The sequence below is a fragment of the Lissotriton vulgaris genome, chromosome 7 (genome assembly GCF_964263255.1).
Source record: "Lissotriton vulgaris chromosome 7, aLisVul1.2, whole genome shotgun sequence".
In the NCBI taxonomy this organism is placed as follows: Eukaryota; Metazoa; Chordata; class Amphibia; order Caudata; family Salamandridae; genus Lissotriton; species Lissotriton vulgaris.
Genome location: NC_141695.1, coordinates 193,589,451 through 193,612,257, shown reverse-complemented (window position 1 = coordinate 193,612,257; position 22,807 = coordinate 193,589,451). Strand labels below are relative to the sequence as shown.

General features: G+C 46.4%; 1 protein-coding gene across 2 annotated transcripts in view; it reads right to left on the bottom strand.

Annotated features, from left to right (window-relative positions):
- LOC147701163 (uncharacterized) overlaps window positions 1-22,807 on the bottom strand; it is a 92,127-nt gene that overhangs the window by 1,439 nt on the left and 67,881 nt on the right. The gene's annotated exons all lie outside the window — the stretch shown is intronic.

Sequence of the window (22,807 nt, the reverse complement as noted above, 5' to 3'; positions counted from 1 at the left end):
GATGTAGGTGGTCTATTTACCGATTCGGTAAATAACTAATCGGTATTTACCGATTCGGTATTTACCGAATCATCATTTACCGATTTGTATTTACCGAATCGGTAAATGAGATGTAGGAAGCACTTTAAAGAGTGCTTTTGAGCTTTAAGGATTTGTTATTTACCACCAACTATCAGTTGGTGGTAAATAACGAATATCTGTGTAAATGCAAATCTGTGCATTTACACCTGTGCCATGTGACAGACATACATGCCCTTAGGGCATGTATGTGTGCCACATGTGCACACCAGCACTATTCAGGGGTGCAAAAGGGTGTCAAAGTGACACCCTGCCACCCTTGACTCTTTCCCAATTTTACAGAATCAGTATTTACCGATTTGGTTATTGCCATTCATTCCTATGGGCCATAGGAATGAATGGCAATTACCGAATTCTGTAAATACCGAATCTTAACGATTCGGTATTGTTTACCGACTTTTTATCTACATTGCATTTACTGATTCGAAAATACCGAATCGGTAAAATTCGGTATTTTCGAATCGGTAAATTACAATTACCTACATTTAGATCTATGTAACTTCTAAATGTAAATTTTTAAATCCTGGCTGAATAAATAAAATCGTGTCTCAGGGAACTTCCTAAAAGATTCTGAAAGATTAAATATATGACTATGTTATTTTGTTAAATTGAGGTATTGCTTAATGTCTTATAAGGATTAAGGAAGTCTAACCTGAGAACTATGAGGTCACACTTTTTTATGTCACATGCGAAATACATGGAATTCATTGCTTAATGTGTTGCAATATTCTATTGTGAAAAGAGTCGCAATTTAGCCAACATTACACCTTTTAACTAGTGCCTAGGTTCCAAATTGCTTTCACTTTAAGTTTTTTTGTTTCTTTATAGGCGAACTACATTGGACAATGTATTGTTAAAACTCATTTAAGATGTATTTCTTTCTCACAATGTTGATATATGTTTTTGTTCTTAGTATAACGTTGTTTATGTGTTAGTTATATGTATTCTTAACATATAACTTGAACACATATGAACAAGGGGCAGACCTAGGCTTGAAATTATAGAACACACTTGGGCATGCAGACTAAACAAGCTAGGAAGGTAAGGGTGAGCTTCAACTCTCCGCTTTTGTCCCAAGAGTCGCTCATCAGAGCAGTTGAAGCGCCCCTACCAACTACACAGGACATGAAGCCTATGGGACGTACCTCAGCCTTGTTCTAAAAAGACAAGACCTCATGTTGGCAAACTTTAAAACTCTCATCTTATTGGTTGTGAAAAGAAATTTTAAACAACTCATCTAATTGGTAGTGAAAAGAAGCTTAGAACCCCTCATCTAATTGGTAGTGAAAAGAAACTTAGAAACACTCACCTAATTGGTAGTGAAAAGAAACTTAGAAACACTCACCTAATTGGTAGTCAAAAGAAACTTAGAAACACTCAACTAATTGGTAGTGAAAAGAAAATTAAAAATACTCACCTAATTGGTAGTGAAAAGAAACTTAGAAACACTCAACTAATTGGTAGTGAAAAGAAAATTAAAAATACTCACCTAATTGGTAGTGAAAAGAAACTTAGAAACACTCACCTAATTGGCAGTTAAAAGAAATTTAAGAACCCTCATCTAATTGGTAGTGAAAAGAGGGGCTGAGTTTAGAAGCCTGTGGGTCGTTCACAAAGAGGCGGAGCAGGTTCTACCGAGTCAAATACTTTCTTTGATTAGTTAATTTAAACCTTTACAAAAACAGATCAGTAAATATAAATTGAGTAAAGTAGAGAATAGATCAAAATAATGGATTCGTTTCTATGACATAGCAACATCAGCAGTATTCGATTATGCTAGAGGAGTTAAAATGTTTATCATTACAGGCGCCGACAAGATTTTGATGTGCAAATTGGTAATATAAATGCTCATCCTATAAAGTGGACATAGCGAGGATGGTGTCCAATCAATTCACACGAAAATTCATTTAAAAAGCAGAGCGAGAAAAACAGCCACCCTAGACCTGCTGTTACAGAAAGTAAACATTTTTTGCTAACCATATGGGGCAAAAAAATCTGAAACAGTCATTTGTCTTTTTATTTTAATGATGCAGCAATGATTTCCATAAACGAACTGAATCTAGTGACAGGAACTAGCATGTGCTGAGCCTCTAAACAAAACAGAATTGTTTGTCAACATCTAATATTGAATTGATTTAAAGGACCACGTGTTTCAGATTTGTAATTAAAGAATCTAAAATATATTTTAATTGGGAGTTTAAACCAGTTTAGTGATGCACCTATGGATGGCAAGAGCCTAAGCCTCAAATACATTAATTTTTACTTATAAAACGCACATAAGGAAAGACCAAGATATTTTTATTTATGTGCTTGTTTATATCGATTGATCACCAGCCAAGCATGGCATCTTTTTCTAAATACTATTTTGTCTTTCATGAAAGGAAATTTATTGTGTAGTTTTATTTGCAATTGTAGTTTTATGTACTATGGATTTAACTAAAATGGGTGTGGACTTCCAGAAGGCCTAGGTAGTATTTAAATAGCGCCCATGGCTACCCCTCAAAGATGATCATGCATTAAGTTTAGAGCGAAGCCCTTCACGCACACTGCACCACTCGCTTGTTCGCCTCCCCACTATTAATTTGCCCCACATTTGATTTCATTAAATGCCGCTAAGAGTGGAACCCCTTCCTCTTGAGACAAGCCTATGGATCAGTCCACATCAGCCGCCCCTCTTGTCTATTCGCTGTCGCATTAACATTAATGTCACCATCGAGCCATCCTGTCCGAGCTTGGACCTCCTTCTGGGAAAGAAAATGGTGGAGACAGACTCTGCATGTAATAGTTCTTTTTCACAGGCCGTGAAGGCTCACCCCGGGAAGAACAAAAGGGAAAGATCAGACCACTGGAGCCTATCACAGAGGGGATGAAACAAATAGCTGTGGAATCTATGGGCAGGGCTTAGTTGTCCAAAGCAGGTCTTCGAACTTATCAATTCAATTTACCATGTTGAAATGCCCCAAGTTGCTCTGCAAGAGGATTCAGACAGGGGTGGAATGATGATGTGTCATCCCAAAATTGGACCGAGGTTCTTCCCTTCTGCACCTTTCCATACCCACTTAAAACCCCTGAATAGGAGAAAAAAGGGAGAGAGGATATGGATTTCACAATTCTCTGAAGAAGGCCGAACCCCTTTCAGGGGTGCTAGGGCACCCTGGATTTAGCCTGCATAGGACACATTGGATTCATCTCCTTGGGGACCCTTTACACCCTCTGAGGGATAGTGGATTGATGGACCTGCTAGGGGAGCCTGGAGTAGAAGGGTTCACTAGGATATTTAATGACTGGGCCTGCAGAGGTATTATCTAATCAGAGGGCCACCCCCTGACTTTTGTTATCACAAGGGTGCCCTAACTGGCCATGGAGGCTATGGGAGCTAAAAAGTGCAGCATAGAGAGTATTCTGCCTTGAGAGTTGCAGGGTGCCACCGGAGGTGACCCTAAGCTGAGCAGAACATCAGGTTCTTGACGGAGAACAGGTCAAAAGTAGGGAGTGCAAAGAAAACAAGCTCTAAGAAAGATTTAAAAACCTAGAGTCCAGGAGAACTGAAGAGACCCCACTAGTAGCTAGAGCTGCCAACTAGAGGCGAAAAGACACCAAAAGTGCCCACATAGGCTCAACAGTCCACAAGAAAAAACACAGAGAAATCTGGTCCCCCTGAGGGATCAGGACTAGCAGTGCAAAATTAACCTACCATTCTGGTTTTCAAGCTACCTCCGGGGAAGGCCCAGGGACCTGGAAGTCACACACGAAAAAACAGAGCAGCTGAGAGGGAGCATGTATGGGACCCTGTCTGCAGTAATATCCTAGTCCCCAGGGCTCCCCTGTCCCCGAAGAATCTAATTTCTTCAATGACCGAAGACCAGAACGGAGCTCACCTGCCAAGCCTGAGTATTGCTGGACGCCCTTCCCCACTCACTGTGCCTGTGTCTGGGGGGAAGCGGTAGGCACCAAGCACAGCCAGCCACACCCACATGTCCAGGAACATGGGTCCTGGACATGTGGGTGATGGGATGGGCAGGGGCAGGCAGCCGCTAAAAGACAAAAAGACGCAATGCACAGCTTTGTGTTTAAAAATATGAAAACAAATGCATCTTTCATTGAGTATGAAGCTGCTCATCACTTATCCATGCCTGAGGGCAGAGAAGTGCCCCAAAAAAGGCCCTGTCAGGGGCTGAACATTTTCATATTTGTCTTCTGTGTTGCCCCAGAAAGGGCAGGGACTCCACCAACAAGAGGAGACAGGCTGTAGGAACAGCTGCGGGGCAGCAGACTCCATTGGAGCCCCAGTGCATGGATGAAGGAGGATTGATACTCCTGGATCTACCGAGGAACATTGATTTTTTGAAAGTAAATGTAAGATGAGGCTTCGACTATTCCGCCCATTACTCTCATAAAGAAACTACTGGGTGTTCCATAATCTACTACTTTATCACTTCTTGTTCCATTTTCAATGTCATCTCAGAAACTAACATCATCGATAGCGCCACCAGTGATCACAAAGGTCTATTTCTTTAAAGATAGGGGCTTATTTGGCAGGTGTGGCCCCATGAACATTTAACAGGATGACGACGAGCTTCGAGAAGCTCACTCGTTGAACTCATTGGAGGCCAACCAAGAATGAGAAATTAGGAGACATTGGCAAGTGTAATCAGTGATAGGGAAACTTGGAACTCAGATGTAATCCTTAAATTTAGGCATTATATGAAATAGTTTGTAGGCAGGACCAAGGGCATAAGATCTCTCAGTGTAGACAAATGTGACAACCAGTCTCATTCCTGAATAAAGGGATTTATTTATTTATTTGAACAGTTTTATATAGCACTGGCTAGACCCGGAGGTATCAGAGCGCTTTACATGAGGACAAGCATTGTTTCAAAGCACAGTTACAAGTTACAACATTGCAAGATACGCAGTTTCAGAGCATAGATACCAGTTGCTGGAGCGCAGCTGCATGTGTTAAAAACGAATACTAAAGGGAAAAAGCAGGCAATGGGAAATCAATTCATATCTTCTCCGGTTGATAGAGGGAAATGGATTACTCTCCTAAAGCAGAGAAAGAAGAAGGTTAAAGGTGGGCCTTAGAAATCAAGGGGCAGATTTACAAGCCCCTTGCAACATTTTTACGACACTTTTGCGTCACTTCTCTGATGCAGTGGTGTCGTAAACAATGCGCCACTATGCGACAGATTTACAATGTGACGCATCTAGTGAGATTTGTCACATTGTAAAGCCTTGCGCTACATTACACCTTTGGCATGGCAAGGATGTCCCGTAAAAGTGTCGCATTGAAATCGACAAGATTTCACTGAGTCAATTTTACATCCCCGCTGCGTCAAAACCTTACGCCTGCTTGAAGCAGGCGTAAGGAGTGACGCAGCATGTTAGGTATAGGGCGCCCCTGAGCATTGCTGTAGTTGTGCCGCGCTTGCTACATGACTCCAGCAATGTGCTGCCCTTACGACATAAAATGCAACACGCATCTGTCTATCCTTGTGCCACTGTGTGTTGCATTGTAAAAGCGACGCATCCGTCATGGCGCAAGGTAATTTCGACATGTCGCGTCTACACTGGCGCATCCCTGCTAATATAAATCTGACTCTAAGAATGTGAGCGCAAATGGATTTAATTAATAGAGGTACCCTTGTGTAATGATACGAAAAAATTCTGGGAGATCATTGCTGAATGCTGCGGGACGAGAGTGAAAAGACTTTCCATTTCTATTAGGGAAGAGCAATTGAGAAGTTATATCACAGAGATATATTCCGCTAATTATGAGGACATTTTTTTGTGTGGGACCCTCTTTCGCTTTGGAATCTGAGTTACACACATATGGACCTCCCACAGCTGAATGAATTGAGGCTTCATTTAAAAAAATGAAAACCTCAGTGTCTGGATGAAGTCCCGATCTGCTTCTTTAAAAGAGAAGCCAAGCTTTCGGTGATCTTTATAGTGCCTGTTTTGAATACAGTTACTCTCATTTCAAAGTTCCCCCCCATCCTGAACTAAGAAAATTTCATAGTTCCACTGCATAAAATGGGAGCTTGAAATATGCCAAATAACTTTCGGCAAATTGCCCTATAAGATGATACAGGCAACATTAATGCTAAAAACATAGGGCCTTGTGAGAAGTTGGCCTGATATGTAGTGTTTCCAATTCTGGAACCACTTGGTATCAGTCCAAACAAACCCCAAAGATGTCTGGTTGTAAGTCAACCTTGTTAGACAAGCTATCCTAGTGGTAGCATGGACTAAGCAGCCTTAAAGGCTTAACTTAAGAGGTCGTGTTAAGCGAGCTGTTTTACCACATACAATCCTGTAATCAAATGAAAGGACACCACACAAGTATATATTGTAAAAATATATGTATTTATTTCTAAATTACTCCCCAGTACTCTTTATGAGGAAAGGGGCACAAGCATTAAATCAAAAGCACAGTAAAACATATAAAATTGCACAATTTTGGATGAGGGCCGGTGGCCACTCAAACCATTTACTAAAAAAGTGGTATAAGGAACACTGATCGAACAGTGGTTAGGCCTAGGGCCTAGAGATTCGCTGGGAGCAGTCAGGACTAGCAATGCTGAAGTCGGGAGTAGCCCACAGGAGACGGGTGCAGCACGGAAAGTGCGGCTCGCACCAATGCAATGTCAATGGTGCGTAAAAGTTACTTAAAGTGAGTTAAAAAATACTTCCGCTGAACCTAGAGGAACAAAACTTTAGACACAGACCCTAGAGGTGTGTACCAGTGTGGGAACACCGGCGTTGCAATGTTACCTCACCCACAGGCCGTGGGTGCACAGGGTCGAAGTGGCGTCGGGTTTTGACACGCAGGCTCTTGGTGCTTGAAGCTGTTGCAGCTGCAGGCGATGTGAAGCAGAAGTGTCCGGTGCGATCCAAGGGTGGATCGAAGTAGAAAAGTACCTGAAAGCAGAGGGGGCAGAGTCTGGGTCACTCAGCAGTGACCAGGGTGGAACCAGGACGGAACCAGGCAATGTCGGGCGCAATCAGGTGGTTGTCGATAGGCTTCTCTCCGCTGTCACGTGGGCTCTGGGGCATCTGCGACGTCCAGGAGCGGGTCACGATCTGTCCCACGTAGGCTCTCGCCGTCAGCACCATCGGCTTCAAGATTGCAGCAAACAGCACTTGGCAAAAGCAATCCTGGCTTTTAATTTCCCTGTGCGCATACTTGCATTTAAACTGTGTCCCTCACCGCTACTTTGGCGGCCCGGTCCCTCGCGCTTTCGAAATTCGGAGCGCCATCTTGGTAGGTTCAGGAAACGCTAGACACTCCCGCGCTCTAGCAGTCAGGAGGACTGGCTAGAGACTGATGCCGGGAAGTGTTTAAAAAGAGGTAGGGCGTAGGATCCTCCTGTTTGGCGAGCGCTCACTGCGTTATGCTCGTGTGCTGAATACTTTTAAATTACCCGTATTTTTTCTTTGTTGTAATTTTATTTTAGTAGCGTCTCACCTGGCTTTTAATTTCCCTGTGCGCATACTTGCATTTAAACTGTGTCCCTCACCGCTACTTTGGCGGCCCGGTCCCTCGCGCTTTCGAAATTCGGAGCGCCATCTTCGTAGGTTCAGGAAACGCTAGACACTCCCGCGCTCTAGCAGTCAGGAGGACTGGCTAGAGCTCCTCTTAAATCGAGGGCGATGACGCGCAGCGTGTGCGCGCAGCGTGTTCGCCGCAGCCACGCCGGAGTCACGCCAGAGTCCAGCCCGTCTGCGCCCGTCCGCGCTGAGGCCGGGCTGGACGGCTGGACTACTGGCCAAAATGAGGTAGGCGCCCCTGTCTTGAAATATTCTTTACAGGACGTACTGCGCCTTAAGCCCTCTCCTGCCCCATGCTTTCACCGGTACAGACCTGAGGAATTCGCTGCACGTCCCGTCTGCGCTTGCTTTCAGAGAGATGCGGATGAGCCTCAGCTCTCTCTCCCTCCTCCTCCTCCGGAGCCTTGCCCTTTTTCAACATCTAAATGTCCTAGCGAAACTTGTCTTCTACTCAATGCTCGCTCGCTTATTAAAAATAATATCGCTTTTAAGGAGCTTGTTCTTGATAAAACACCATCCTGGGTTTTTATCACGGAGACCTGGGCCAAAGACTCTTCAGGCCCTGATCTGGTCGAAGCGGTCCCTGAGGGTTACTGCATAACCCGATATGACAGAATAGGCCGTGTTGGCGGTGGCCTGGCTATTTTGTATCAGGACAAATTCCACTGCCATACTATACCCCTTTCTGACCCCAAGGATGTATTCCAGGTCTTATATTTTTCCCTATCTGACTCTACTAACCCTGCATTTAATGGAATCCTGGTCTATCGCCCCCCCGGCCCAAGAGCAGGATTTGGGCTGAAACTGATGCAGGTTCTGGAACCCTACTTTGGCCGACAAAATCTTACTATTCTTGGCGATTTTAATTTCCACCTAGAGCTACTGGAGGCTCACGATACTATCTCCTTGGTGGACATAATGTCAGCCTGTGGACTCACCCAACTGGTGAATGGTCCCACCCACCGAGCGGGGCATACGCTCAATGGCATCTTTTCTAACGACCCAAGGCTGGCAGTCACCAACCCTTTCCATCTTTCTTGGTCGGACCATCTGGCTGTTCCTTTTAATATGACGTATCTGGCACGGGACTCTGTCAGAAGGGTTTCGAGCACTATGGAAGTGCGAAGGAACTTTAAAAAGATCAGGGAGGACTCTTTCCATCCATGGACATCTAGCCTGTCCATTCCTCGGGAGGTGGATACCTCCACTGCGGTCTCTATATACGAAAACATCATCTCGGAGGCCCTAGAGGAGCTGGCTCCAGCTAGGTCTTGTTACTCTGCTAGGAAAAGACCTTCAGCTCCCTGGTTCTCTGAACAACTACGGCTTCGTAGACAGGAAGTAAGGAGGCAGGAACGCCTATGGCACTCTAGCTGGGCCCCTAAGGATAGAGAAGCCCATAGGGTCCTGCTTAAAAACTATAAATTGGAAGTAATTAAAACCAAGCAGGAATATTTTACGGCACTCACTTCCTCACTTTCATCTCCTAGAGAACTTTTTAGGATTGTTGATTCCCTCACTTCCCTTCAGACCCCGGATCCTGTAGTTGCCTCTCAGGACCTGTGCAACAAGATAGCTGCCTTCTTTCAGTCAAAGATCGCCGACATCTACACTGCTTTGGAGGTCCAAAAATCCTTGACCGCCGTACTCTTGCCGTTTGCTCTTTTTGAGCCTGGTGATGCTGAACCATCTCAACATCAGGATCTGGTATCCTTTCCTCCTCTTTCCTGTCAGGATCTTGAAATCCTGCTTGATAAAACCAAATCTGGCTCTCCGCTGGATGTCTGCCCGCTAAAGATCCTCAAACAGTGCAGAGAATCTCTCCTTCCCCCTCTGGTTGACATCATGAACAGGGCGATGAAGGAAGGCATTTTTCCCAAGCAGTGGAAGAATGCTGTAGTAAAACCTTTGCTTAAAAAGCCTTCTCTGGATCCTGGGGTGTTAAAAAACTTTCGCCCCATTTCACTGCTCCCGGCTCCCGCAAAGATGCTAGAAGCCCATCTGAACAAACATCTGGCTGCATTCGTGGAGAGCTCGGGCTGTTTGGATCTTTCCCAGCATGGTTTCAGGAGGGAGCACAGCACCGAGTCTGCCCTCACCATAGTGCTGGATAATATCCGCACCCGGGTTGATGAGGGTCAGACCTCCCTCCTGATCCTTCTAGATCTCACAGCAGCCTTCGATACCCTATCTCCCGCGGTGTTAACATCTCGCCTGAGGGAGATTGGGGTCCACGGATCTGCTCTGGGACTCCTTTCCTCTTTTCTCGATCTCAGAGAACAAAGGGTAATGCTGGGATCGTTTCTATCTCCATCCCTGTCTGTGCAATGTGGGGTCCCTCAAGGGTCAGCGCTTAGCCCTACCCTCTTCAATATCTATGTGACCCCCCTTGCCAGACTCATTAGATCTTTTGGGATGGAGGTAGTCTCCTACGCGGACGACACCCAGATCTTGGTCTCTCTCTCCCAGTCAGCTACGTCAACTGCCGCCAATTTTAAATCTTGTATGGAGGCAGTTGGCCAGTGGATGATTCACAACTCACTAAAACTGAATGGGGAGAAGACAGAGGTGATGGTTTTTGGAGGAAAGGAAACGATCTGGTCGGCTGAGTGGTGGCCGAACTCGCTGGGCCTATGCCCCGAGCCCACCTCGTCAGCAAAAAACCTGGGAGTCATGATCGACCCCACCCTTAGTATGTGCCAACAGGTCAACAGGACTGTCTCGACCTGCTGGGGGATTATCCACATTCTAAGGAAAATCAGGCACTACTTGTCACCCCAGGCAAGAAAGCAACTTGCTGTCGCATTTCTGGGCTCGCGACTGGACTATTGCAATGCGCTGTATGCAGGACTGAACAAGAGTCAGCTACAGCGCTTGCAGGTGGTCCAGAACGCGGCAGCAAGATTTGCTCTTGACCTACCTAAACGTGCCTCTGCTACCGAAGCCCGAAAGCAGCTTCACTGGCTCCCTGTTGAGGACCGTATCCTTTTTAAATCCATGTGTCTGGTGTATAAAGCCCTAGCTAAATCCAGCCCTACAGGCATGGGATCGATCCTATCCCAGCACAATCCCGGCAGGAATCTTCGCTCTAGTCATAAACTTCTTCTCTCTGTACCTCGTGTTAGAAAAGCAAGATGGGGAGGCAAGGCCTTTTCTAACTTGGCACCTAAATGGTGGAATGCCCTCCCTTTGGAAGTAAGGTCCCGCCCCACTCTACAAGCCTTTAGATCTGCTCTTAAGACCCACCTTTTTACACGTGCATACCCTTAGTGGTGCTTTGCAAACTTTTGTGATTAGCTTTGATAGGCGCCTTGACACCTTCGGGTTTAGTTTGCGCGGTACAAGTTGCTTAATAATAATAATAATAATAATAATAACCGGGAGATTGCTTATCACTCGAACCAGGAGGGTCAGAGTGGGGGCTCCTTTTCACAGGAGCTGGTGCAGATCTGGAACAACCAGAAAAGCAAGTCGTATTTCAAGTTTCGTCGGCACAGGGGCCACAAGCCAGCTGGCAAGTAACCGGGCCAACGCGTCGAGCCGCCACAAGCAGAAGGGCCCCACGCAGCACTCGTCGAGTGTGGAGGGGGTAGCTTTGGTGCAAGTGTAGCTCGGGGTGGGGGCTTCTCAAACCCCGGTGTACAGCTTCGAGGATCACTCGTGGGCTGCACGGTCAGCGTCTCGTGGCCTTTCCAAGATGGCGTGCCCCACGCTTCCGGTCGCCTCCACTGGTCTCAGCTCTGCAGGGACTGTGGATCGGGCAGGTAGAAGGCAGGCAAGCTTGATCTCGTCGATCTCTGTCGCTCGAGTTCCGGCGGGAACTGCAACAAAGCAAGGGTCGAGGGCTGGATGTTGCCTGTTTGCACAGGGTGGTCACTCCTTGACCACAAGGGAGATTCTTCAGTCTTCTGCGTTGAGTAGAAAGTCGAAGGGTCCAGAATTCGTTTCTTATGTTTCTTCAGGATGATCTGAGTTGCATTGGCACTGCTCCCACTCTTATTCGAATCTGGTGGGCTGGACATCCTGCTAGGTCCCCTCCTATGGGTGGGACCCAGGAAGGGGGTGATTACACCCCTTTCCTTTGATCCAGGCCGCGCTGGGACAGGGGCTGGGAGGCCCCAGAACCGGTTTGGCCGGATTATGCAAGGGGCAGCCTTGTGCTCCCCAGGCAGTGTCTGGTTTCTTTGAAACCTCCCTACTCCAATCCACTATCTCCTGTCTGGGGTGGTTTGACACCGCCCTGTGACAGGAAACTCTTTGTCCAGGCCACCATATGCTGAGTTTCGGTCAGCAGCAGGAGGCCAGACCCGTGTCTGTGGCAGGGGCATCCATTTTGTGGATCTGAGGCTCATTTTAAATCAACCGCGTTTCAGTAAAGTAACATGTCTTATCCCTCTAGAAGGGTGGAATGCTACCCCCGTCGCCAGAACTGGTGAGGGGGTAGTATTCTAATTCGTATGACACCTTACACGACATGTTTTGATAAAGCCAAACCAAAGTTGCTATATAACTGCGAGGATTATAAGGCGCTTAAGAGTATATGGTATGGCATTATCCCGGATCAGCTTAGGGAGTTGTTCCCGACAGCTGCAGACAGGCTCAGCTCATGCTAGAGCACCATCTCACATTAAACCACGCACTCTGCCTTCAGGATTGTTAAGGCCTGCCATAGGAGTGGCTCACAGGTTTATATGTGTCCAGATAGGTTTAGATATAGGCATACTATATCTAAGCAAGGGGTGATTACACCACCTTGCCCCAGCTGAGTGATCAGCCAGTTGTGTCAATTTTAGATAGCCAGCCAGGGGTGGCAAAAGATATGCTGCAGCCCCTGGTAGGCCTTGGATGCACCTATGCCCTGGGCAGCTATAGTGCTCGGTACAGGGGCTGATAAGGTGACCCAAGCCAATCTAGTTATGCACCTAGGGTGCATGGAATCCATTTTACAGAGAGAGCAGATAGCCTGGGGCCCTGATTAGCAGGGGACCAGGCCAACTAAGTCGAAAACCAGCTAAACACAAGGCAAAAAATCTGGGGTAACCATAGTCAGGTAGCCACCTTCCTACATAACCTCCCCCCCCCCCCAAACGAAAGGAGATAAGGCTATCCTTGGCCAGGTAAGCCTATATTGCCTGAGTGGCCATATAAGGAAGTACCTGCACTAGCATGGGTACCCCCTGTCTCATGGTCCACTAAGCAGTCCCTCACCCTAGGGGTATTAGAGGGTCTCCACCATAGGGAATCGCTACCTTGGGTGTGTTTATGCAAAGTTAAAGTCTGGTTTGGATATGGAGTATTGAAGTGAGGCTCCACTAATTGTGGGCTCAACTTCCTCCAATTATCTTCCACCATGTGTGCCTTTCTTTCTTCAACTGAGTTGCACTGAGCTCTCAGGGTCAACCTCTGGCTACCTACAGCTGGAGGCTGGGTCCCTCTGTTTGGCTTGCTGGAGGGACAGTTCAGGTTTGGGCCCTTTGGGTCCCAGGTTTGGCTGTGCCCAACAGAATCCATCTGTGGGAGGTCCCTAACTACTTTTAAGGGGGCTCCCTCAGGAGTTTTTAAAGTTTTCACCTTACTAGGCCTACTAGTTTTGGTGCCCCTAATCTGTTGATGGGGGTGCTTTATTTGACAGGGGGCCCTCTGGGTCTCACTGTCCTTCTTGTCCTCTGCAGCCCTGGGCTGACTGAGGCAAGGTAGAGAGGGGCAGGTTACCTGCTCCAGACTGGGTCCCACCTGAGAAGGGTCCACTGCCATCAGGGGCTCCGTCAGGCCAGGCCTAACAACCTCTGGGGCAGTTCCTTCATCAGGGGTAAGATCAGTTCCCTGAGGAGGCTGATCCTGTCCTAATGTCTGGTGAGGGGAAGATTTATCTTCCTCCTCCATGCTCTCAGTTTGGGTGGAGTGATCCATCATTTCAGGCTTCACAACACACATATCTGTTTGAGTTTGGGCTGTGGCCATCACAGCCCCACCAATCTTTTCAGGAGGAGACTCAGTCTGGGTTTCTGCTGTTAACATAACAGCTTTGCTATTCTGTTTTGGAAGAGCTTCTGGTAAAGATGGGGCAGAGAGTTGCTCAGCCCTACCAACCTTTTCAGGAAGGACATCTTGAATTGGGGCTATAGCCAGTACAGCCCAACTAACCTTTCCATTGGAGTTTACCATTCTAGAATGGATTTCCTGTTCAACCTCAGCCCAGGCTGAGATTTCCAAATAATTACCCAGTAGACAGTCTACAGGCAAGTTTGGTGACACTGCCACTCTCTTTGGGCCAATGACACCTCCCCAGCTGAGACTTACTACTGCCATGGGATGATTTGTTTGGATGCCATCAATGTTTGTTACCTGGTATGTGGCACCAGGTAAAAGTTGCTTAGAGGGGACTATACAGTCAGCCACCATGGTGATGCTAGCCCCTGTGTCTCTAAAGGCTTCAACTTTCAAACCATTGATGATGGGTTCTTGTCTATATTTGCTCAAGGTATTTGGGCAATCAGAGAAGTTGGCAAACCCCATGCCAGTCTCATAAACAAGATCATTTGGGGATGGGGACCTGGATAGGCCAGGGTCCCCTTGGGCTCCAAAAGTAAACCCACCCAGATTCCTGGGTGTGCTCCCACTTCCTGGGGGATTACTGCTGACAGTAACAGGAGGTGTTGGAGCTGGCTTTGGAGGTATGTTTTCTTTATTGCCATTCTTGGGACAACAGCTGTCTGTTTTGTAATGCCCAACCTGTTTACAGGCATGACAATAAGGCTTTTTGTCAGTTGATGAAGTGTCTTGGGACCCACCCCCCTTCTTGGAGTTTTGGGGCCCTGGGGAAGTGTTTTCTTTACTTTTATCCCCACCCTTATCTTGAGGCTTGGTAGACTCCTTCTTCTGGTTACTGTCCTGATTCTTAGGCCTAATCCTGGTTCTGACCCATTTATCCGCCCTCTTTCCCAATTCTTGGGGAGAGGTCAAATCTGAGTCCACCAGGTGCTGGTGTAAGAGCTGGTTCTGACAATTACTTAGGATCTGCTCCCTCATAATCAAATTATACAATCCTGTGAAGTCATGTACTTTGCTGCCATTTAGCCAACCCTCCAGAGCCTTAGTTGCACAATCAACAAAATCAGTCCAGTCCTGAGTCTGTGTCTTCTGGGTATCTCTGAACTTTAACCTGTACTGTTCAGTGGTTAAGCCAAACCCATCTATCAGAACACTCTTCAGGACTTTGTAATTGCTGGCATCCTCATGTCTGACAGTGAGGAGCCTATCTCTCCCTTTCTCTGAAAAGGAGTACCATAAGATTGCTGCCCACTGTTCCTCAGGAACCTGCTGTACCATGCAGGCTCTCTCCAGAGCAGTCATCCATTTGTGGATGTCATCCCCTTCCTGATAGGGGGGCACAATCTTTGTCAGGTTTCTACTATCATAGGACCTGGGTTTCTCTTTAGGAATTTTGCTGCCACCAGTGGCATCTAAGCCACACAATTTTCTTTCTCTTGCTAAAGCAAGTTTAGCTTGAGCCAAGGCTACCTCTTCCCTTTCTATTTGGAGTTGGACAGCCCTCATCCTGGCCCTATGCTCTTTTCTCTGGGAGGGAGTCATCCCTCTTTGAGATTCTCTTGAGGCACTAGAAAGATGAGAGTCCCTTGATTGAGATCTCACCCTCCTGTTACCTGGGAGAATTTGGTTATGAGATCTGGAGTGGTGCTGGCCCTCTCCATTCTCATGTAGGTCCAGGTTGGCCTGGTTAAGCCTGGCAACCTGTACCTGGTTTCCCCTCTGATCCTGATCTTCAGGCTCTTCTAAATCAGAGCCTTCCTCTTCCTCTTCCTCCTCCTCTTCTTCTTCATCTGGAAGATTCTCATTCTCAGGGGAGTGTATCCCTTCACCTGAATCTAAGGGAGCCTGACTCACCTTATCTAAGTCATCCTTTTCTAGGATAGCTATTAGGGAAGGAATGGTAGGGCCTCTGCCCCTTTTTAGCCCCCTGGCTGTGCACAAGGCACTCAGGTCTTTGTGGCTAAGGTTGTCATATCTGGATGTTGTCCCTATAGGATCAACTATTACAGGAGCAGAGCCTGAGGCTCTACCTGTATCAGACATGACTGCTAGTGAGGTGTAAGTGATGCACTTACCTACACTGAGTGTTTTCCTACTGTACCTTGCTAGTGAGTTGTAGTCAGGGTGTGCTAATCCCTTTAATCTACAACTACTAAGTTCAGTAGAACTTAATATGCTAAGCTTTTGATTTATATGTACCTAAGGTACTTGATGTGATCTTTCAATTTGATGTAAAGATTGCAATGGTAAAACAAACAGCAAGCTCAAATCCGCACCGCTGCCCACCAATGTGAGAAGTTGGCCTGATATGTAGTGTTTCCAATTCTGGAACCACTTGGTATCAGTCCAAACAATCCCCAAAGATGTCTGGTTGTAAGTCAACCTTGTTAGACAAGCTATCCTAGTGGTAGCATGGACTAAGCAGCCTTAAAGGCTTAACTTAAGAGGTCGTGTTAAGCGAGCTGTTTTACCACATACAATCCTGTAATCAAATGAAAGGACACCACACAAGTATATATTGTAAAAATATATGTATTTATTTCTAAATTACTCCCCAGTACTCTTTATGAGGAAAGGGGCACAAGCGTTAAATCAAAAGCACAGTAAAACATATAAAGTTGCACAATTTTGGATGAGGGCCGGTGGCCACTCAAACCATTTACTAAAAAAGTGGTATAAGGAACACTGATCGAACAGTGGTTAGGCCTAGGGCCTAGAGATTCGCTGGGAGCAGTCATGACTAGCAATGCTGAAGTCGGGAGTAGCCCACAGGAGACGGGTGCAGCACGGAAAGTGCGGCTCGCACCAATGCAATGTCAATGGTGCGTAAAAGTTACTTAAAGTGCGTTAAAAGATACTTCCGCTGAACCTAGAGGAACAAAACTTTAGACACAGACCCTAGAGGTGTGTACCAGTGTGGGAACACCGGCGTTGCAATGTTACCTCACCCACAGGCCGTGGGTGCACAGGGTCGAAGTGGCGTCGGGTTTTGACACGCAGGCTCTTGGTGCTTGAAGCTGTTGCAGCTGCAGGCGATGTGAAGCAGAAGTGTCCGGTGCGATCCAAGGGTGGATCGAAGTAGAAAAGTACCTGAAAGCAGAGGGGACAGAGTCTGGGTCACTCAGCAGTGACCAGGGTGGAACCAGGACGGAACCAGGCAATGTCGGGCGCAATCAGGTGGTTGTCGATAGGCTTCTCTCCGCTGTCACGTGGGCTCTGGGGCATCTGCGACGTCCAGGAGCGGGTCACGATCTGTCCCATGTAGGCTCTCGCCGTCAGCACCGTCGGCTTCAAGATTGCAGCAAACAGCACTTGGCAAAAGCAATCCACGCGGAACCGGGAGATTGCTTATCACTCGAACCAGGAGGGTCAGAGTGGGGGCTCCTTTTCACAGGAGCTGGTGCAGATCTGGAACAACCAGAAAAGCAAGTCGTATTTCAAGTTTCGTCGGCACAGGGGCCACAAGCCAGCTGGCAAGTGACCGGGCCAACGCGTCGAGCCGCCACAAGCAGAAGGGCCCCACGCAGCACTCGTCGAGTGTGGAGGGGGTAGCTTTGGTGCAAGTGTAGCTCGGGGTGGGGGCTTCTCAAACCCCGGTGTACAGCTTCGAGGATCACTCGTGGGCTGCACGGTCAGCGTCTCGTGGCCTTTCCAAGATGGCGTGCCCCACGCTTCCGGTCGCCTCCACTGGTCTCAGCTCTGCAGGGACTGTGGATCGGGCAGGTAGAAGGCAGGCAAGCTTGATCTCGTTGATCTCTGTTGCTCGAGTTCCGGCGGGAACTGCAACAAAGCAAGGGTCGAGGGCTGGATGTTGCCTGTTTGCACAGGGTGGTCACTCCTTGACCACAAGGGAGATTCTTCAGTCTTCTGCGTTGAGTAGAAAGTCGAAGGGTCCAGAATTCGTTTCTTATGTTTCTTCAGGATGATCTGAGTTGCATTGGCACTGCTCCCACTCTTATTCGAATCTGGTGGGCTGGACATCCTGCTAGGTCCCCTCCTATGGGTGGGACCCAGGAAGGGGGTGATTACACCCCTTTCCTTTGATCCAGTTCGAGCTGGGACAGGGGCTGGGAGGCCCCAGAACCGGTTTGGCCGGATTATGCAAGGGGCAGCCTTGTGCTCCCCAGGCAGTGTCTGGTTTCTTTGAAACCTCCCTACTCCAATCCACTATCTCCTGTCTGGGGTGGTTTGACACCGCCCTGTGACAGGAAACTCTTTGTCCAGGCCACCATATGCTGAGTTTCGGTCAGCAGCAGGAGGCCAGACCCGTGTCTGTGGCAGGGGCATCCATTTTGTGGATCTGAGGCTCATTTTAAATCAACCGCGTTTCAGTAAAGTAACATGTCTTATCCCTCTAGAAGGGTGGAATGCTACCCCCGTCGCCAGAACTGGCGAGGGGGTAGTATTCCAATTCGTATGACACCTTACACGACATGTTTTGATAAAGCCAAACCAAAGTTGCTATATAACCGCGAGGATTATAAGGCGCTTAAGAGTATATGGTATGGGAGTTGTTCCCGACAGCTGCAGACAGGCTCAGCTCATGCTAGAGCACCATCTCACATTAAACCACGCACTCTGCCTTCAGGATTGTTAAGGCCTGCCATAGGAGTGGCTCACAGGTTTATATGTGTCCAGATAGGTTTAGATATAGGCATACTATATCTAAGCAAGGGGTGATTACACCACCTTGCCCCAGCTGAGTGATCAGCCAGTTGTGTCAATTTTAGATAGCCAGCCAGGGGTGGCAAAAGATATGCTGCAGCCCCTGGTAGGCCTTGGATGCACCTATGCCCTGGGCACCAATAGTGCTCTGTACAGGGGCTGATAAGGTGACCCAAGCCAATCTAGTTATGCACCTAGGGTACATGGAATCCATTTTACAGAGAGAGCAGATAGCCTGGTGCCCTGATTAGCAGGGGACCAGGCCAACTAAGTCGAAAACCAGCTAAACACAAGGCAAAAAATCTGGGGTAACCATAGTCAGGTAGCCACCTTCCTACAGGCCTCATTTAAGAAAAGTGACGCATCGCTGCGTGAAAACAGCGATGCAGCACTTTTCACTGCGCCCTCCTTGCTACACCAATGATGCATCCTATTTACAGTATGACGCATCATGTCACAAGGAGTTACAGATACGTCAGTATTTCTGACGTATCTGTAGGCGCAAAAGTGACGCATTGCTGGAGTGTGTCACAAAAGTGACGCAACTCCAGCAATGTATACTTTCACATGGGCAAGTTACATGTTGTTAGTGCCTGCATCAGTCTTACGCCTGCCATGAGGCAGGCTTAAGATTTTGACGCATTACCGTCCAAGAAATGGCGCAGTGAAATCCTATAGATTTCATTGCGTCACTTCTATGACTCTTTCTTGCGACAAAACGCCCCCCCTGGCATACATTATACCTGGCGCAGGTATAATGTGGCGCAGGGGGTTACAAAGTGACGCATAAACCTAGATGCGTCACTTTGTAAATATGGTGAAACAAGGCACATTTTTTACTCCACTGGTGCGTCACTAAGACGCACCAGCGGCGTAAAAGTGACGCAAGGGCTCATAAATTAGCCCCATAATGGAGCGCCCCCATTCCTGGGTAGAGGAGGAAATGATGATCCAGTAGAGCAATCTAGCTTCAGGAAAAAACACTACACATAAGATAATATTACAGGTCTTCAACTCATCATGGAAAAATATGTTACTTTTTGAGGTTTCCCACTCCATCCAGCTTTTATCGATTTTTCCACAGCATTTCACAGACCCGATCGTCCAACTCTGTAGAAAAAACTGCATAGAATTGGTTTGCATGGTTAAACTTAATTACTGCCTTACATTCTTCCACCCAACGTCAAGTGCTGCTGGCCAGGAATTACCATCTGTAAATCCCACTAAAACCAGCCTGAAATAGGGTTGTCCAGTCGCCCTCCATCCATCTCTCGTTATGTTTGTGATTTACCTACCCACTTGGGCAGTATGGAGGATTGAGAGCCACTTTGTGACACACATTTTATATGCAAACAACACTGTGATTTTAGATCTAACACCAAATGGCCTGAACAGTCATATGATATCACTATTGTACTTTGTTGATGCTCATTTTCTGAAAATTAATGTCCCCATAAATAAAATGTTGTTCTTAAAGGGTAAAAAACTTCAGAAATATCCGAATTCTGTTGGTAGATAGGTAAATAAAAAATTGGACGTAGTAGAGTCTTACACTCACCAGGGGGAAATTATGTCAAGGTGCTTGAATGATTTTAAGCTTAATTTCTCACAGCAATTGTAAATCCACATTAAAAACGAATGTATTAAGGGTCATATTATCTAGCCTGGGCAATAAAATTATCGCTGCTTTATCGGAAGGAAACTGCTGCTAAAGTGGCGATAATGGGCTTGATTATAGGCTCTAAGGAATTCCAATCGAAGCCCATGTTAGATCTAACATGGGCTTCGATTGGAATTCCATAGAGCCTATTATCAAGCCCATTATCGCCACTTTAGCGGCAGTTTCCTGCCGATAAAGCAGCGATAATTTTATTGCCCAGGTTTGATAATATGGCCCTAAGGGCTTTTAATAATGTGTGAAAGCTAAGGCATTTTACTCATGTACTTTCTGTATATCTGGCAAAATACACTCTACCTTATTGTATGCTATGGAACTAATCGATGTGACAAAATGCGATTCCTCAGAAAAAAAAAACATGGACAAAATTTGAGGACTCTCGTAACTTCAACACTCTTGCTGCCACGCAGGAAATAAGATTAGAATCTGAGTTACAGAGAACTTTTGTGCAAGGCCTAGTAGCAGTGATATGATGGGGCTATCGGTTATTGAGAAGCGACGTGAATTTACTGAGGAATTTTATGCCCACAGAATGTTTTTTTATGAAATAAGAAAAGTCTCTGTTTTACTGGAATTTAACTTGCGTACAAGGCTTCTTTGAGTTAAACCGGGAATATTTGTGTACTTGGTCAAAAATGCAGTTAAAATCCTTTTTAAGCATCTCTCTAGCAACTGAAACCTGCTTTTCGACTTTAAATACTGTGGTAAAAAAAGGGAAATTTGATGTGATAACAAATTCTCACATTCTGAGAAAACCCCAATAATATTTAATTTTGAATTTTGCTGATGGTGTTTGACGTCACTACTTTTAAATATTTTACCTTTAAAAGCCTTAACTGCAAATTGGTCTAAATCAATAATGTAGGACAATGTCAGAAACCTTTGCAATTATAGGGGGTGATTACAATGTCAGGCGGACTTATGTCTGTCCAACACCCATGTGGAAATGGGACTGGCCGACCTCAGGTCGGCGGTCCTGACCACCTTATCGTGATGCGACTAAACACTGTTTGGTCGCATACTTCCATTCCTCTATGGAAGCTTGTGTTATGGTTGTAAACTGGCCATAACACAAGCTCCCATAGAGAAATGGGAGTCTGTGTTCAGACCTGCACTGTGTGGCAGGCACTACAGGGTGCCTGACACAGTGCAGGGATGAACAGGGGGCACCATAGGTATCCCCTTGGTCCCCAACCGGAGGCCTCAAGAGTCAAGGGGGTCCTGCTAGGGGCAACCATATTCGCTCTCCCACAGGCTTTCCATGTCAGAAAGCCCGACAAGGAAATCCTGCCGGGGACCGAGTATCGTAATCCCAAGGGCAGGAAGGCCACCTTGTGGGACTACGGGCCGGGCTCTGACTGGCCAATGGGTTCCTTGAGCCCGTTGGAAGCCAGCCATAATGACCGGCGGGTATAATTCTCGATCACCAGCTTTGTAATGCGGCGGTCGGAAATTTTACTTAGATGCGGCCTAGAAAGGCTCCTTTTCCGGAACGCATTGTAATCGGCCGGAAAGTGTTCAGGATCTCAATCATGAATTATTTAGTTCTCTTTCATTGCTTCTTTCTTGCTCAAAGCTTTTTTAGAACTTTATTTTTAAAATTATTATGCCTAAACGAGGGTTGAAGTCCTTCATCTACTGTTTTCTCCATGTAATGAAATGCTTTGTAAACGAGTTTTTACATGTTTTATGTTTTTTACAATATGTATTGAATAAGTTCCACTTTTAATTTTTGTATCCCTCCTCTATAGTTTTCTTTACCTAGTGACATTTTTGTATTCACTTTTTTAAATTTTCTACATGTCTTTTAAACTTGTATTATAGAGGCTATTTTTATTTATGCAATGATCATACGCTATTTTTCATGTGGATCTCATATGAGTTCAGAATCTTGAACAAATTACTTGAAACCCAGTGATAGTTTTCAAAAAGTTTCTGGAAGTCCCCAACGGTGTTACATTGATTACTCTGGAAAAGTTTGCAAGATTTACAGCACTCTCAGAGCCAAGGCTTTTGCCTTAGGGCTTTAGAGTATGCTGGTCAGTGTTTGTTGGGTCAGAAGGTACAGAGGTAAAAAATTAAGTATTATTAAGGCCCTCATTATGATGGCAGTTTCGACACCACAATTACAATGCGACCACACATAGTGCAGTCACATACTCAATTTTGTCTTTGGGAGCCTGTGCTACGGCGGTAAAACTGGTGTAGCACAAGCTCCCACAGGCAAATTAGAGGTGCCTGCCACACAGTGCAGGGATTAACAGGGGGACACCATAGGTGCCTCCTCGGCCTCCAACCAGAGGCCGAAGGGTGAAGTGTGCTCTGCAAGGAGCCCCCAATGTCGCTTTCCAACAGGCTTTCCATGTCGGAAAGCCCAACATGGAAAGCTTGTTGGAAATCGACATTGTAATCCCTATGGCAGAAACGCAGTCCATAGGAATTACAGGCTGGTCTCCAACTGGCAAACAGGCTCCCTGACCCCATCGGAATCCAGCCAGAATCACTGGCCGGTTTAAATTCTAACCGCAGTATTTTTAATACGGTGGTCGTAATTCAGACCGCGGATGTTGGTTGGAAAACCTCCGAACTGTGGTCAGAAGCTTTCCAACCGACATCCAAATCGACCCCTCTTCCCCTCTTTATGAAGGTCATTTAAATGCTTTGAAAGCTTTATTGACAATCACAGAGTACACAGTCAGTTATTTTCTGATTTAATAAAGGCCATTAAAATATTTTGAAATGCTTTATTGATCATCACAAGGTTAATAGTGAGTCATTTCA